The sequence below is a fragment of the Macrobrachium rosenbergii genome, chromosome 18, assembly GCF_040412425.1.
Source record: "Macrobrachium rosenbergii isolate ZJJX-2024 chromosome 18, ASM4041242v1, whole genome shotgun sequence".
Lineage (NCBI taxonomy): Eukaryota > Metazoa > Arthropoda > Malacostraca > Decapoda > Palaemonidae > Macrobrachium > Macrobrachium rosenbergii.
The window spans coordinates 12,879,197-12,895,910 of NC_089758.1; the positions used below are offsets into that span (position 1 = coordinate 12,879,197).

Consider the following 16,714-nt stretch of genomic DNA (forward strand, 5'->3'; position numbering starts at 1 on the left):
ACCGCTTTTTTAAAGAAGCCTACTGTGAGGTTCAAGAAATGTCAGAAGTGAAAGACTGATTCTTTATTGTTCTCGACAGGTGTTTATAATACAACCAGTGGATGGAAAGGTAGCAGGTGACCTGAGGCCCCCCACTGCGTCCATACAGAAATTGTGTTGTTAACAGGCATAAGAAGACAATGCATTACAGAACATGTAAAAGGCAGATATATATGTCGGCGGAAAGGCCATACAATGATGCATACAATGAGATACTTGTTATTATTTCAGATTCTTTGTAGCATATATGACGTGGTTAATGTACATATGAGGAGCGAAACACAAGAATGGAGAGGTGATGTGATGCCCTTACAAATACTCCCCCTCCCCCCAAGACAATAATTAGAGGAGCAATTATTGGATGAAACAACATTAATCATGCAAATGCTGAGGTAATTGGAGTGGACCCCTGCTCTTGGAGAACTGTGGACGTGGGGTGGAACCGACATCTGGGCCACCCTGGACCCTGCTTTGGTGGGGAGGGGTGGGTGTGTCTGCGGGGAGGGGCGGGTGTGTCTGTGGGGAGGTACTTAGGGGAACTCTGGGGTGCCTGCCTGCCTCCTTGCGTACTTCACTGTCCAACAGGAATGCTGGCTTCAGTCTGTCAATGGTGACCCAGCCTGCACGCCCGCCTGATGACTCGGTGGGGCCCCCTGTAGGGCCTGGTTAAGGGCGGTCGACAGGCATCCACCCTGAGGAAGACGTAGGCGCAGGAGTCTAAGGCAGGTGGGCTGTAGATGGTGGTCTGCTGGTCTTATGGCAGGGCACAAACTTCTGTGCAAGTTCCTAAACCTCGGGGGATGCATCAGGGACTTGGAAGAATGACTTCAGCAGGTCCATTTGGAGAAAGACTTTCAGTGCTGTATGTGATGTGCTCATCAGGTGCCCAAGAAGTCTTGCATGTTAGGGAGGGGAAGTGGTCTGGTGTTGTCAGAACTTGATGGGTCGGTGGCACTCGTTGTGGTGATCCAATGGAAGATGCCGTGCTTGCTGATGCCCCTGGTGACTGGCATCGCTCTGGTTTGAGTGGTCTGGGAACTCCTGTCAGAGTGGAGGGGCGTGCTCCGTTGGGGGCTGTGGAGCAGTTGGCCCGGCATTCCAGGTCCGGTGTCGAGGAGCGTTGTCTTCCGCGTCGACTGGAAGTCCGTGGTGCCCTGGAGTCTGTGTGCCCAGCAAGGAGAACTTTACTCCACGATGGCATGGGGCCATGCATCTCCTTGCCCACTTCAGACATCCTTGTTGATGCCATGCCAGATGGGAGTTCCATTTGCTGCTATGAGTGTCCTGGTGTTTTAAGTCGGGGTATCTTTCCTAAATCTTCCTCGGATGGCAGGAACACCGACTGCATTGCTCCAGTATCTACCAGCCGATACTAGAAATGTTAGCTAAGTAATTAGTACTTGGTAAGGGCACATCTAACTAAATTGTTAATGATCAGTTTTATAGTGTCTAAATAACTGATGTTCTTTGTGGCCAGGTCTTGTGGAGTTCTATGTAGATGAAGGGAATTGTCTTTCCAATTTTGGCTTGGAAGCTGTAGACACTTTCCTGAAAAGATACAGAAGAAATTAATGACAAGTCAAACTGAGATGCTCTGGTTTACAAGTACCTAGACCTAGGCCCCTTCCACTATGAGGGGAGTAGATAGGCCAGGTCTCTTTAGAATGGTGCCAAATGTTTTTAGTATTTTATCAAAAACTTAAAATGATTTAGTCACTATAAATACTAAAGTAATTAGAGCCTTAGATGCCAGCAGCTCACTATAAAGAATGCTGTAGAGGGTCTCAGCGTAAGAGTCCATTACCAAATTATTATAAATACTATACTATTATTATGACTGCTACTTGAAGCTGGCTACAGTATTATTATTATGACTGCTACTTGAAGCTGGCTATCACATTTATAAGACTATTTGAACTTTTTCACAATCTGGCTAAACTTTTTAGCACCAACAAAATCCAACATCTCTGATTTGTCTTAATTCCTCCAAGTGCTCCCATCGTTCGCTCAAACATTTAAAAAAAGCACCATTTATTGCTTTCATTAATTTCTCATGGTACTTGTAAAACACTGAACCAATATATTATATACACTAAAACTGACCTATAATTATATACTGAAGAGATTTCATATTACAGTATACCAAAATATTATATACAAGTTATAAATACTACACAGATCTACTTCCCTCACTCATTTCCCTATTGTAAAAACTATTTTTTTCAAATTAGCTTTCTTTTTGGGAATATTCATTTACTGGCATTACCAGTCCAAAAAGTTTCTCCTCTCTGAGACAAGAGGAGTGAAGCACAAGAAGGCCACCTGGACCTCTTAAATGAGGCCTCGACCTCCCTTTATTCTTCTTCCTCCTACATAGCAAAGGAGTGTTCAGGGATGAGGACGAAGATAAACATGAGACAAGAAAGAGCCAGACAACAATGAAGAGCACAAGGTCGAAAAACAATGACCATGTTTCCTCCCTTGTCTCATGATCCAAGCTCACCTTCCACACTGGAGATTGGTCAAGGCCAGAACTACAGACATCTAAGACTACATGAGGATCAGCTATTGAGAGGACTAGTACAGGAGAAGGATCTCCCTCCTTTATAGGAGAAAATGAAATGGAAACCGCTAAAGGCACAGTAACAGCAGCAGACAATATTTAAGACACTGGTTTGGGTGATGTTTCCTTTTTCCCTGTTGGCAAGTCATCAAGGCATGCTGTTAAAGATGGTATAGCTAGAATATTCAGTGTAGTGTATAGGTCAGATCTTCTTAAGATACTCAAGAGATGACATCATAAGATGTCACCTCTTCATTACTTGAGATAGGTCATGAACAGGCATCTCAGGGGGCAAAGAGCAATTTTTCTGAGGTGAAGACACACTCCTAAAGGGGTGCTAAAGGAATGGAAGCCAGTGAAAAGAAAGATCTAGTAAGATCCAGCAGCATCCCCACTACTGCCCAGTTGACACTGGCAAACATCTTTTGCCTTTATTCCTCCATGTCTCAAACTCTTCCCACTAAGGAGAGGACCAATCAGAGCATTCCTCACAAGAGAAAGAACATACATATGGTTTGCCTGCTACAAAAAGAAAAATGTTTGTGTGGCCTACCGAGGTGGAAGATACTAAATGACCACATGGCCATCCACATTCCTCATACCAGCATTGCTCAAGTTTCTTCTCCATTAAAAAAAAAAAAAAAAAAAAAAAAAAAATTCTTCAGGTAAACCAAAAAAGTAGTAGGCTACTCATCAAAATCCAACAGTTACATGAAGGTGAGAAGAGTGATGCATAAACTCTTGATGATGGCGAAGAAAAAGCGACCAGAAAACTTGGGTAGAGTTGGGTGTGTCCACATTCATACCCCCATCCCCACCATAGCATATCCTTGTTTCCAAGTCCAACGGCTGGTTCGTGCACGCCCACTGTAAGACTGACCTTGGAAGCTGATGGTTTGTAACCCTGTAGAAACAAATTCAAAATGCATCATTTTGAGTTTCAGTAAAATCATAATCACTAAACCTATGATTTCAGGTCCTTCTGAACTATTATTTCTATCCCACAATTGCATTACTTTGAGTTTCAGTAAAACCATAACCTCTAAACCTGTAGTTTCAGCTCTGTCTGAACCACTGTTTCTATTCCACCCAAATATGTAATGCTTTTCCCAACACACCTCATTTCGCATTAATTAAATACTTACGTTTAAGTACTACCCAACTTCTTTTGAATATTTTCTTCCAATTCAACAATCATTTCCTTCAAGAATCAGCAAGCTGTAGATTACCTGGAGAGAGAAAAACCAAGTTAATCAAATCATGGAAAAGCAACTTATCAAAATGAAGGATATAGTAGCTCACCGAGATAACGGATAAAAGCATCCGAGCCTACGCCGATATAAAAGAAACTCCGATATATCGTTGTTTACATACGTGAAAGCGTGTTTTTGCTATAAAGTATATTTATACCCTGTGCCTCTTAAACTAAAACACTTATTTTAACAGTTCACAGCCTAATTTAATGGTTCAAGCAAAATGTATACCATAAATTATCACACTAAATTTAATATTTCCAACAAAAATACACCCCAAACCATCATCCCCCTCCTAAAACTGTTACTCTTACATATATGCACCCCTAAAATGCCTATAACAATGATCTACTAACTATAAAACATTAATATTAACGTAAACAGCAAAATATCTATATAGTACAGGTTTACGATCTCTTATCCGTAATTCTAAACACCGAAATACTTTCTGGAGAAAAGTAATCATTTCCCTAGGTTAAACAGTACAACTACGTTTATAATGATGATGATTTAAATAAAATGGTTGTTTTGCTTGCTGCATCCAATCAGAGTACTCTGCATGTATTATCGTATTGTTACTGTATTATAGAATATAAACATTAAGACTGTATGCCATTTGCATTTGATATTGTTTACATTCTCAAAATCTCAGCTGATTGAAAACTACCAAGACCAACGGTGGTCTTGGCACTACCGACAGCTTCATTGCCATTAGTTGCAAGAAGAAACATAATTTACAGATACTTTATCTTCTAAATTAACAAAGTTGGGTTTAAAACGTGCGCATTACTTTTTTGTAAAAGTAGTAAGTGTGATTTCGCCAGTTCCAGACATCACTTTTTCCTATTCCAAAAATTTTTACAGCCTGCTCTTTATTCGTTTTATTCATCACTGGCTATAACTTGCAGCTTCAATTTATGAAGGATGAATAAAAATGTGTATCATTTTGTCTTATGGAAGCCACCATTCAGAACTGGCAAGTTTTAAGAACTTGTCTACTTGACAAAGAAAGATAAATGGCGTAAGATCCAATCAGCTATTTCTCAATTCAGTTGTTTATTGACACGGTAAACATTAATCCTTCATCTGAAATTCTAAAAACTGGAATTTTTACGGAGGATGGAGCATCATATCAAGTCAGTATAGCAGTCGATGAAATGCAAGAGAGAGAACAAGTGATGGTTGCCCTGGTTAGGTTGTTATGCCAACATATTGATTTGCAAAGGTCCTAATAGTTGTGGAAACAGTGCATCCTCGACTTCATGGCCATCCACTTCCAGCACCAGCATTGCTAAGTTGATTTTCTCCATTATCAGTGTTGTAAAAAAATTATGGGGCTGTAAATGTGCATCAGGTTAAACTAAGAAAATTAACTAGATGCCTATTCTTGCTTTTATCCGTTAATGGCACTGAAAAAGGTAAGAAGTAGATTGAGGGATAAACTGTATTGAGAATGATAATTTTAATAAAACTTGTTTTACTGCATCTAATTAGCCCAATCAGGCTTCAAGCATCCTATACAAAGGTCTCTCTTTTGTTTTGTCAGATGTTTTACAGCCAGATACCCTTTTGGACTCAACCCTCTCTATTTATCTGGGCATAAGTCAAATTTCCATCATTTTGATGCTCTGATAAAACTAATCAAGTAAATAGTCTAAGACAGCTAATAACATGGTCTTTTGGCTAATAAGGAAAACAACATTGCAAGTATAAATTTAAGCACACAAAAGAGACTATTATAATAAAGGCAATCAGCTATTTCTCAATTCAGTTGTTTATGTCGAACCACTAATCCTTCATCTGAAATTCTAAAAACTGGAATTTTTTTCCCAACATCATATCAAGTACAGTATAGCAGTCGATGAAATGCATAGAATAGAGAGTTTGAGTATTGCCCTGGTTAGGTTGTTATGCCAACATATTGATTTGCAAAGGTCAATAATAGTTGTACTTGTACAGTGCATCCTCGAAGCTGTAGATCCACTCAGCACCCGGCGGAGTAAAACCAATTTTCTCCATTATCAGTGTTGTAAAGCAATTATGGGGCTGTAACTGATGTGCATCAAGTTACAGCACTGTGTGAGATAATGAATGATGCCTATTCTTGCTTTAGTGCCGTTAATGGCAAGAAAAGCGCCATAAGAACGTAGTTTGAGGACGCATACTGTATTGAGAATGATAATTTTAATAAAACTTGTTTTACTGCATCTAATTAGCTAAAATCACTTATTTCCTAACAAAGCCTCTCTTTTTGTTTTGTCAGATGTTTTACAGCCAGAAATTATCACACTAAACCCTCTCTATTTATCTGGGCATAAAAATCAGATTTCCAAACTTTGATGCTCTGATAAAACTAACAAGTAAATAGTCTAAGACAGCTAATAAAATGCCTTTTGGCTAATAAGGAAAACAACATTAAAACATATAAATTTAAGCACACAAAAAGAGACTAAAAATAAAGGCAATCAGCTATTTCTCAATTCAGTTGTTTATGTCGAAAGGTTAATCCTTCATCTGATAATTCTAAAACTGGAAATTTTAGCGGAGGATGGAATCATATCAAGTACAGTATAAACAGTCGATGAAATGCATAGAGAAATCATCATCAAGTATTGCCCTGGTTGGTTGTTATGCCAACATATTGATTTGCAAAGGTCGAATAATAGTTGTCACTTGTACAGTGCATCCTACTTACGGAATATCCACATCCAGCACTGTAAGTTGATTTTTCCATTATCAGTGTTGTAACTATTATGGGGCTTACATGTGCATCAAAATGCAGCAGCCGATTGAAAACTACCTATTCTTGCTTTTAGTGGTTAATGGCACTGAAAAACAGCCATAAGCCATTGAGGACGCAAGAAGAAATGATAATTTTAATAAAACTTTTTCTTGTAAATTAACAATCAGGTTTCAAATCCTATACAAAGGTCTACTCTTTTTGTTTTGTCAGATGTTTTACAGCCAGATACCCTTTTTGACTCCAACCCTCTCTATTTATCTGGGCATTAGTCAGATTTCCATATTTGATGCACTGATAAAACTAACAAATAAATTCTAAGACAGGATAATAAAATGGTCTTTTGGCTAATAAGGAAAACAACATTGCAAGTATAAATTTAAGCACACAAAAGAGACTATTATAATAAAGGCAATCAGCTATTTCTCAATTCAGTTGTTTATGTCGGTAAAGGTTAATCCTTCATCTGAAATTCTAAAAACTGCATTTTTTTAGCGGAGGATGGAGCATCATATCAAGTACAGTATAGCAGTCGATGAAATGCAGAGAGAGAGAGAGAGAGTGAGTATTGCCCTGGTTAGGCTGTTATGCCAACATATTGATTTGCAAAGGTCGAATAATAGTTGTACTTGTACAGTGCATCCTCGACTTACGGCGGGGGATCCACTCCAGCACCGCGCCGTAAGTTGATTTTTCTCCATTATCAGTGTTGTAACTTGAATTATGGGGCTGTAACTTGATGTGCATCAAGTTACAGCACTGTGGGTGCCATTAACTTGATGCCTATTCTTGCTTTTAGTGCCGTTAATGGCACTGAAAAAGCGCCATAAGAACGTAGATTGAGGACGCACTGTATTGAGAATGATAATTTTAATAAAACTTGTTTTACTGCATCTAATCCTATTACATGTATTATTATTGTACTACAAAATATGAACAGAGTGATTATGTACCATCTGCATTCTGGTTTTTACATTCTTAAAATTATCACCTGATTGCATTCTACCATCAACATCACTGTCTTTAGTTGCTGAATGAAACTTAATTCAGAGACGTTTCTTTTGTAAATGATCAAATCTTCGTTTAAAAATTGCAACTACTTTATTTATATATGTAGTAAATTAAATTAAATACATGTGATTTTGTCAGTTTCAGGCGTTCCTTTTGCTTCCAAATAGTTTTGGAGTCTGCTCATTATTCATTTCTTTAGCCACAGCTGTAATACCTGCTGCTTCAAGTTGGCGGCATACTTTCTTAACACCTTCTCCATTGTATGATGATGAATAAAAATTACTTTTAGTTATTGACGTGGCTTTGTCTGTCCATCCGCACTTTTTCTGTTCGCCCTTAGATCTTAAAAACTAATGAGGCTAGAGGGCTACAAATTGGTATGTTGATCATCCACCCTCTAATCATCAAACATACCAAATTGCAGCCCTCTAGCCTCATTAGTTTTTATTATATTTAAGATTAAGGTTTGCCATGGATCATGCATCAAGCACCGCTAGAGGTACCAGGAACAGGCCGAGTCCAACTCCAGAGGCATCGTTGATGCACCTTCACTTGACCACATCTGGGGAGCAACTGAGTGCTGCCTGGTCTTAGCTGAGAGTTTCATACTGCAGCACAAAGAGAGACTCATCTAGATCTTCAAAGGTGCTTTTTTTTTTTTATTTTAATTTTGATTTGGTAGCTTTTCTTAATTTCAATTTGGTCAGCCTAGAAACACAGGCCACCACTGGTCTGTGGCTGAAAGTTTCATGGGCTGTGGCTGAGAGTTTCATACAGCATTATATACTGTACAGAAAACTGAATTGTGCCGAAGAAATTTCGGCACATTTTTAACTTTATTTATGGAATTACAATGAAAATATGAGAGTTTTTAACAAGTAACTATAATGCAACTCTTAGTAAACGTTTAGTCACAACATCTAGAGTTGAAAACGATGTAAATTAATAAAGAAACAGAAAACGATGTAAATTAATAAAGAAACAGTAACGGTAACGCAAGGGATGCTGGTAAGTTAGTGGTATCACCTAAGAACACCTAATTAAAAAAAAAAAAAGGTTCTATACTCAGTCTAGAGGCAAAAACCCTCAAATCGATATTTCCATTCACACCGATATATCTGTAAGTGTGATACACCATGGTCCGTTATCTTAGTGCGCTACTGTAATTAGCTACAATCAGGCTTCAAGCATCCTATACAAAGGTCTCTCTTTTTGTTTTGTCAGATGTTTTACAGCCAGATACCCTTTTTGACTCCAACCCCTCTATTTATCTGGGCATAAGTCAGATTTCCATACTTTGATGCTCTGATAAAACTAACAAGTAAATAGTCTAAGACAGCTAATAACATGGTCTTTTGGCTAATAAGGAAAACAACATTGCAAGTATAAATTTAAGCACACAAAAGGGCCTATTATAATAAAGGCTAATAACTTTGCTAAGAGGACTTCTCCCTAAAGAATTATCTTTCAAAAACTTTTTTTGCCAAGCTCGGCTTTTGAATCCTTACCTGTATGTCTGAAGAAATATTTCTCATTACCTAATATAGAAGTGCGATGCTGTTCTCAAAAATAGCTTATCTTCTCAACCCAAATTACTAATACTGTAACAATTTTCCCCTCATCAAAAAATTTTCTCAGTAATAGTTACTTGCAACACAACTACAAAATACTGAAGCTGAACAAATAGCCTATGGCACAGCAGAGGACAAGCTAACATCTATGGTATAAAATGCTTGAAGAACCTAACCTACAAAAATGCATCATCTTTCCTACTGCAGGATTTATGAATCCAGTTTAGCTTGCTGCAATTGTCAAATTTATTAAATTTTGATGCATTACTAGCCATTACAGAAAGAAACAATTTAATTAATCAAGACAAGAAATCACCAGACTACAGTTTAACCTACTATACTTAACCCTTTAACCTAATATACTTCAACCCTTACCCATTACTGTACTGTATTTTCTTTTTAATATGAAAAGCAACATCAACATTTCATTAGCTGTCTCAACATAAGCACCAGCCACCCATGAGATACTACCACTAGAGAGATGAAGGTAACTTCCAAGGCTGCTAGTACAGACTGTTGTTGGGTTCATCTCTGGTTACATACTTTTTCTAAGTCTACACCAACTGAGAAGAGTTTGGTACACTCATTACATATCTTTTACATTGATACACTTAACAACATGGAACACCTTCACTTAACAACACTGAACACCTACACCTCTTACCATTTATGATCTGCCCTTTCTTGTTGTATAGAAGAAACTAAGTATCATGCCAGGTAACTCTTCTAGCAGAAGGGCACTCCAAAATGTCTTCAATGTCTTCGACTGGTGCTTCTTTGCTTGGGGGTACACTCGGGCACACTTCTGTCAGTTCCCTCATTCTCTTGTTTTACTTATCACCTTTCCCTATAACTTCTCTCTCTGAATGCAAAAAAGAAAGATACCCACTTAAAATACATCTAACTTGACTCAGCTCCAATTACATTTACTTAAATTGAGCTGAACAAGTCCAGCGCTCTGGAAAATATTAAAGCATCAAGCTAGAAGTTCTGTTTGCAAACTGCAAACTACCCTTTGCCACGAATTTAACCACCTAAATGATGAATTCCACAATTGAATGACCTAGTTTTAGTAAGACGAACCCTGTAATAAGAACAAGTTAGTATACCTAATATCAAAACCTGGATATAATTTTTTATCAAAATTTATAAAAACTCAAAATATTAAAAAAAATTTACAATACACTGGAATTACATAAGAGATTAGGAACCCAAAACATTACATTTCACCCATTTAACAAATAAAGAAACAAACAAATTATGACAGCAACACATTCTTAATGTTATATTATAAGAGCTAGAAATCACCTCAAATTTAATCAACGCAGCACTAATAAACTTTCCTTCTCAAATTTAATCAATGCAGCAATAATAAACTTTCCTAATTACTAAAAATAGTAAAATTAAGACAAAGACTTCCTAGTCTATAGGTTCATAATTCAAACTTTATTGCATTTATGTCACCCTAACTCAAAACTTCCCGTAAATTACATTCTGGATGTTTCCATTTATAAAAACAAAAAGCAATACCAATACTTCATAGACCGTCTAATGGTAGCCTCTTAAAAATACATCTAACTTAATCTAAGCTTCAATTACAATTACCTAAAATGAGCTAAACATGTCTAGCCTGGCATTCCAAGTAAGCACCTTGCTCGAAATTCTAACCGCTCATTGTGACTACCCTTTGCCAAAATTTCCAACACCAGTAAATGTGTAGAAAAGTTGCAAAAGTTAGGCCTATTTCTTTGGGGATGCAGCCTGTTTACTAGAAAACCAAACACATTTCAACTGTGATGCATCCAAAGCTAACTTTCATTTCACCTAACCTATCCTAGGGTGCCATGCCCTGACCTGGCTGGACAGCTTTACCACATCTGGATCCCACCAATTGTAACATGACATTCTGCATAGTAAAACTATGAGTGTGTAACCTATCTGCAATATTATCTCATCATCTATATGATTTAATTCCAAGACGATATGACCCTTTATTCGTAAGATGATTATGTTTATGATGTTAATGTATATTTTCATACATAACGCAACCAATTGCGTTGCTGCTGTTGTAGTTCGAGGTGCAGCCACTTGGTGGGTCTGCTTTTGTCACTTCTTGTATATGTCTCGGATAATAAATGAAACCTAAGAGACCTTGTCTTCTTAATCACAAACTATCCAGTACATCAGAACAGAAACTCAACATGGTGGTAGCCAAGGAAGTTCTGCATGTTCTCCAGAATATTCAAAGCAAGTATCAATTATTATAGGCTTTTGTATAGTGAAGTAACAGCCTAAATAATAAGTGATCCGGCAACATGGCAACGACAAGGGATGGTGCAGTAGCTCCTGAAAAGTTCATCATGACACTAGGAGGTGATAATGAGCATGAATGGAAGTCATTCAAATGCTTTGAAATTTACCTACTTTCTTCAAAGAAAGCAATTAAGTCCGCAGAGATGAAAGTAGCCGTGTTATTGAATATTGGCAGCGATGAATTACCACAAATTTACAATTCATTTAGGTTTCCAACAGCAGCAGCAGCAGGTAGCCCTAACTCAGCTATGGTCCTACAAAGTGTTCTTCAGAAATTCGACGACTACTTTGCCCCATGAAAAAACGAACTTATATGCAGATACAAGTTCAGAAAATGTGTGCAATAGTCAGATGAATCATTTGAAAATTATGTGATTAGGCTTAAAATTTTGGTCAAGGACTATAACTATGGAAACCAAAACGACGCGAGATTAAATAGTATTTGGATGTGCTGGTGACAAATTACGCCAGAAATTTTTGAAGTCGAGGACCGAACCTTGCAGAAAACTCTTGATGTTTGCATTGCATACCAGGCTAGTAAAGAGAAAATTCCAATTCTGTTGAGCCTAGGCCTAGTGAAGGTGTTGCTAAATTGAAGCAGAAGTCAAGAAAAGTGTGATAGGCCTACACCTAAATATAAGTCTGATGTGTTCCATAGACCTCACTTTAAGCAGGAAGTAACAGAAAATTCTAAGAAGTTCTCATCAACTCTGAAAAACTGGCATACATGTAAATATTGTGGTGAAAAACATGAATGGAAAAGAAATAAAATGTCCAGCCAATGGAAAAACATGCACCAGATGTGGTAAGCTCAATCACTTTGCTGCAAGATGCTATAGTAAGAAAATTCATTGTGTTTATAGTGGTGATGTTGATCACAGTGAATCTAGTAGTTCAGAAACTAAATATTTACCAGAAGTGTCCACAGAAAGTGATAAACAGGTTAAATCAGACTGAAATAAATGGTGAGGCAACCAAATTCCAAACAGATTTTGGAGCTAGTGTATTATAATTCCTAAGCATTTGATTACTGATGCCCCACTGACACCACGTGATACTACATTAGAAGTATGGACATTGTCTACTGTGAAACCGTTAGGCAAGTGTAGGTTAGTGATGAGGAACTGTAAGAATAGAAAGAAATATTCTGTTGAATTCATAGTTGTGGAAGGAAAATACACACCATTATTAAGCAAGTGTACTTCAGAGGAAATGGGACTGACTACAGTGAAGTCTGAAAACATATTTACTAAATATGTCACTACTGACAGATTTAGTAAATATGATGATGTTTTTAATGATGAAGTAGGGACATTTAATAATATTGTTCACTTGACTGTAGAGCCAGAAGCACAACTTGTTGTAATCCCCAGCTGTAGGGTACCCATTAACCTTGTAATCCCCAACTGTAGGGTACCCATTAACCTTAAAAGTAGAGAAAAAACTCAAGGAGATGGTACACCTGAAAATTACTGAAAAGGTGGATGAACCGACAGAGTAGGTAAGTAGCTTAGGGCCTTTCAAAAATTACATAACGCCTTGGGGGAGAGAGGGAGGTTATGGTGAAGTGTTATGAGTGTGACAGTGGGGGTTGCAGCTATAAGTTACATGACATTTTCAGATTTTTTCCTTTGTTTCTTTTGAAAAGATGCAAATGTAGAAGGAGAAAAGAGAGAGTCAAGATTCTGCGACAGACTTTTGTTATATTTTAGTGATACAGTATTGAGAATATGGTATTTAATTTTTTTTTTGCACAATTACACGTTTAAAAAATATCACAAACTCAACCCTTTTTGTACTTCAACATTTTCTACTATATGTATTGCAAGACACAGAATAACAAAAATCATCCCATTACTGAGCTCCGACATTCTCTACTTTATGCATATGACTTAGAAAAATGTTGCAAATTAAATTATTATTAAAATAGTTTAACCAGACCACTGAGCTGACTATCAGCTCTCATAGGGCTGGCATAAATTAAATTAATCCTCTTTTAAACATGGCATAAGGAACATTTTCATTTGAAAGTTATCTGCGATTCTTTAATATCGTAACATAAAAGCATCAAGAAAAAAACTAATTGGGGGCAGGGTTACTAGCTGATGCTACATCATTTTTTAGTGGAGGTCTGGACATGTGTTATGTGGCGAGACAATGGGGGAGGGAAAAAAAAAATAAAGTGTTACATAATTTTTGGACAGCCCCTTAGAGGTTGCTGGGAAAAGGCCAGGTGAATTGAGAGTTTGTACAGACCCACAAGCTTTAAGTAAGGTACCGGTACTAAAAAAGGGAACATCATCCTATTCCTGCAACAGATGATATTTTGCCAGAATTGTCTACGTCTAAGGTATTTTCATCTTTTGATTTAAAGAACTGGTATTGGCTTGTGTACTTGATGAGAATCTAGTTTGTTAACTACATTTAAAACTCCCTTTGGTAGGTATAAACGGCTAAGATTACCATTTGGATTCAATGTCAGTAGTGAGATTTCAGAAGCAACTACAGTTGAATTTTGAGGATCTTGATGGAGTTGCAAGCATAGTCAATGACATTTACTTTATGGTGTTGGTGACACATGAGGAAGCAGTAAAAGATCATGACATTAAGCCAGGTAAATTCTTGGAAAGGTGCCAGATTAAAGGAATAAAATTGAATGAGTCTAAAGCAGTAATTAGGAAAACGGAAGTATCGTTTCTAGGTCATGAAATCACAAGTAAAGGTCTGGCAGTTAATCCAAAAGGATGCCTCAGGTGTAAAAAGACTAGCAGGTATGGTCAGTTATTTGAGTAGATTTCTACCAAATTCATCTAATGTAACAGAACCTTTAAGACAGCTAACACAAGACGTTGAATGGAAGTGGACTGTTAAACAAGAGAAAGGACTTAGTAAGTTAAAAAAACTAATTACTAGTACTCATGTATTACAATAATATGATCCAAAGTTAGACCTTGTTATCCAATGTGATGCTTCCCAGAGTGGTCTAGGTTCTGTATTATTACAAAGTGGTAAACCTGTTGCCTATGCAAGTCGTGCTATGAAAGAAACTTTAAAACGTTATGCTCAAACTGAAAAGGAAACTTTAGCAACTGTCTTTAGTCTTCAGTTTCATCAATACGTGTATGGTCGTAAAGTAGTAGAAGTTGATGAAAGGTCATACTTTATTGAAAGTGATGGCAAATTGTTAAGAAGAAACTGAGTACATTTAAGGGAAACAGCCAATAACGTAAGAGAAATGCCAGAGATTGTTAACACTCCTGTTATAAGTAAACCAATAACTTTTGAGAGTGATGTCTGTGTAAGTAAAAATCTACCTAATGCTGAGAGTAATGTAACCATTGATAAACATGTTAGATCAACAAGAAATAAATTACCATCTAAGTTTGCTGACTATGAAATGTATATATTATATTCCTTGAGATGTAGTTAGGGCAAACTGAGTACTGAATCTCAGTGTTAGTTATCTCAGAAGTGTACTTGACGCCAAAGTGTTATATCCTTTGTTTAATGTAACTTTGAAGAAAAAAAGGATGTTATGATGTCAACATAAATTTTCATACAGAATGCAACCAACTGTGTTGTTGCCTGTAGTTCAAGGTGGAGCCGCTTGATGGTTCTGCTTCTGTCACTTCTTGTATAGCCTATGTCTCTTGGATAATAAATGAAACCTAAAAGAGACTTTGTCTTCTTAACCACAAAATATCCAGCAAAGAAACTTTACAATGTTAATTAGATATTCTATGCTTGAATATCACTGTTCATGGTTTCTGTCATTTACTTCAGTAACTATCTAAAATTATAATAATTTCTTGCAACCTAATTTTAAATAACATGTCAAAGTTTTATCATATCCCAGAGCTGGGATCAGAAATTATAAATTCTAGCAGGTGCTGCTAATATCAAAAGACTATGGCTCCATTAGGCTACGCATCACAGAAATTTACTAGCAGCATTAGGCTACCCAAAATTTACGCCATTTAACGTACCTTTGCCCTTCATGAACATCACAGCCATACTCTCTGACCCTCCGTCTGTCTCATTAAGGATTCTCTGGTCCTGCTGAACTTATAACACACAAAATACTCACTCACGGTTAAACAAGTTAACTTCCTGCCACCTGTAAGGCCACCTAACCTAATAATGGAATATATTCATGCCTAATCCATATATATGAACTTTAGGCTACGGGACACATTCGATACCCCTCACTACTTCAGAATTTCACAATTCATCATAGTAATATACTTTAAACAGCATTCAACTTTGCTGAGAAGTTGACTTGACACAACCCTACGATATGGTCGGTTGGAAGTCGACAGGTTGAATGACTTCAGAGATAAAAATACACACTTTGCAGGTTACGATAAATACAGCTTCAAATCACATCACATATTGATTAATGCACTGTAATATATCAGAAGAAGACTTACAGTCAGTATAACGAAGATGAATAGTCGATCAGGAAACACAATATGGGTTACGAAGGCGGACGTCGACCATATCACGTAACATGGGGTGGACCGACGTTCCAAAACTATTCCGATGGATTTAACACTTTCTCTCGTTTCAATACAATTTAAAGACCTAGCGGTACAACATTTTTCATAAATCCCATAAATGTTAATTGTCGTCGTTTCCGATCTATGGCTTAATTCAGATATGTGGTTCCACAGGGACTTCAACTATATAGGCTCGAACCACAACAAAGATAAATTGACGGTAAAATCCCTCTATAGACATCTATTGAGAGGTAAAGTAATTAAAGAAAACAAATGGCAAATAGTAACTGAAAACGTTTTTGTTTACGCGAATATTTAACCTGGTGTTTTACGAAAAATATGAAAAGTTTGAGCAAAGTACTATGATATATGTTAAATATTCATTATTATTTTCTTTACCTCTAAGATACATTCATTACTTATGCAATAATTGCTAAAACAATTCAAAATAAAAACGTTTCATGGCATCTACAACAATACGGGCTATTCATTACATAACTATTGTCTAAGCTTTAAAAGTTTTGCATATAGAAATATTTTCACCATAGTTATGAACTAAATATAAATATATAGTAAATAATTCATTTCTATTTAGTAGTAAAATGTGATTTTAATAATGTATATTACTTTAAAATAATTTATCTTAAAGGTATAGTGCTAAAAGTATTTGGTAAAAGAACCCGAAAGACGAATTTAAATAGCCGGCTTATGACTTTGAGTAAAAC

At 36.9% G+C, this 16,714-nt stretch overlaps 1 long non-coding RNA gene across 1 annotated transcript; it reads right to left on the bottom strand.

Annotated features, from left to right (window-relative positions):
• Positions 1–50: 50 nt before the first annotated feature.
• LOC136848127 (uncharacterized) lies at positions 51–16,157 on the bottom strand. Its single transcript, XR_010855939.1, has 5 exons — positions 15,921–16,157; positions 9,842–10,039; positions 3,748–3,831; positions 3,314–3,506; positions 51–1,587 (listed from the first exon to the last, which is right to left on the bottom strand). It is a non-coding gene; the product is annotated as an uncharacterized lncRNA (long non-coding RNA).
• Between the last annotated feature and the right edge of the window lie 557 nt (positions 16,158–16,714).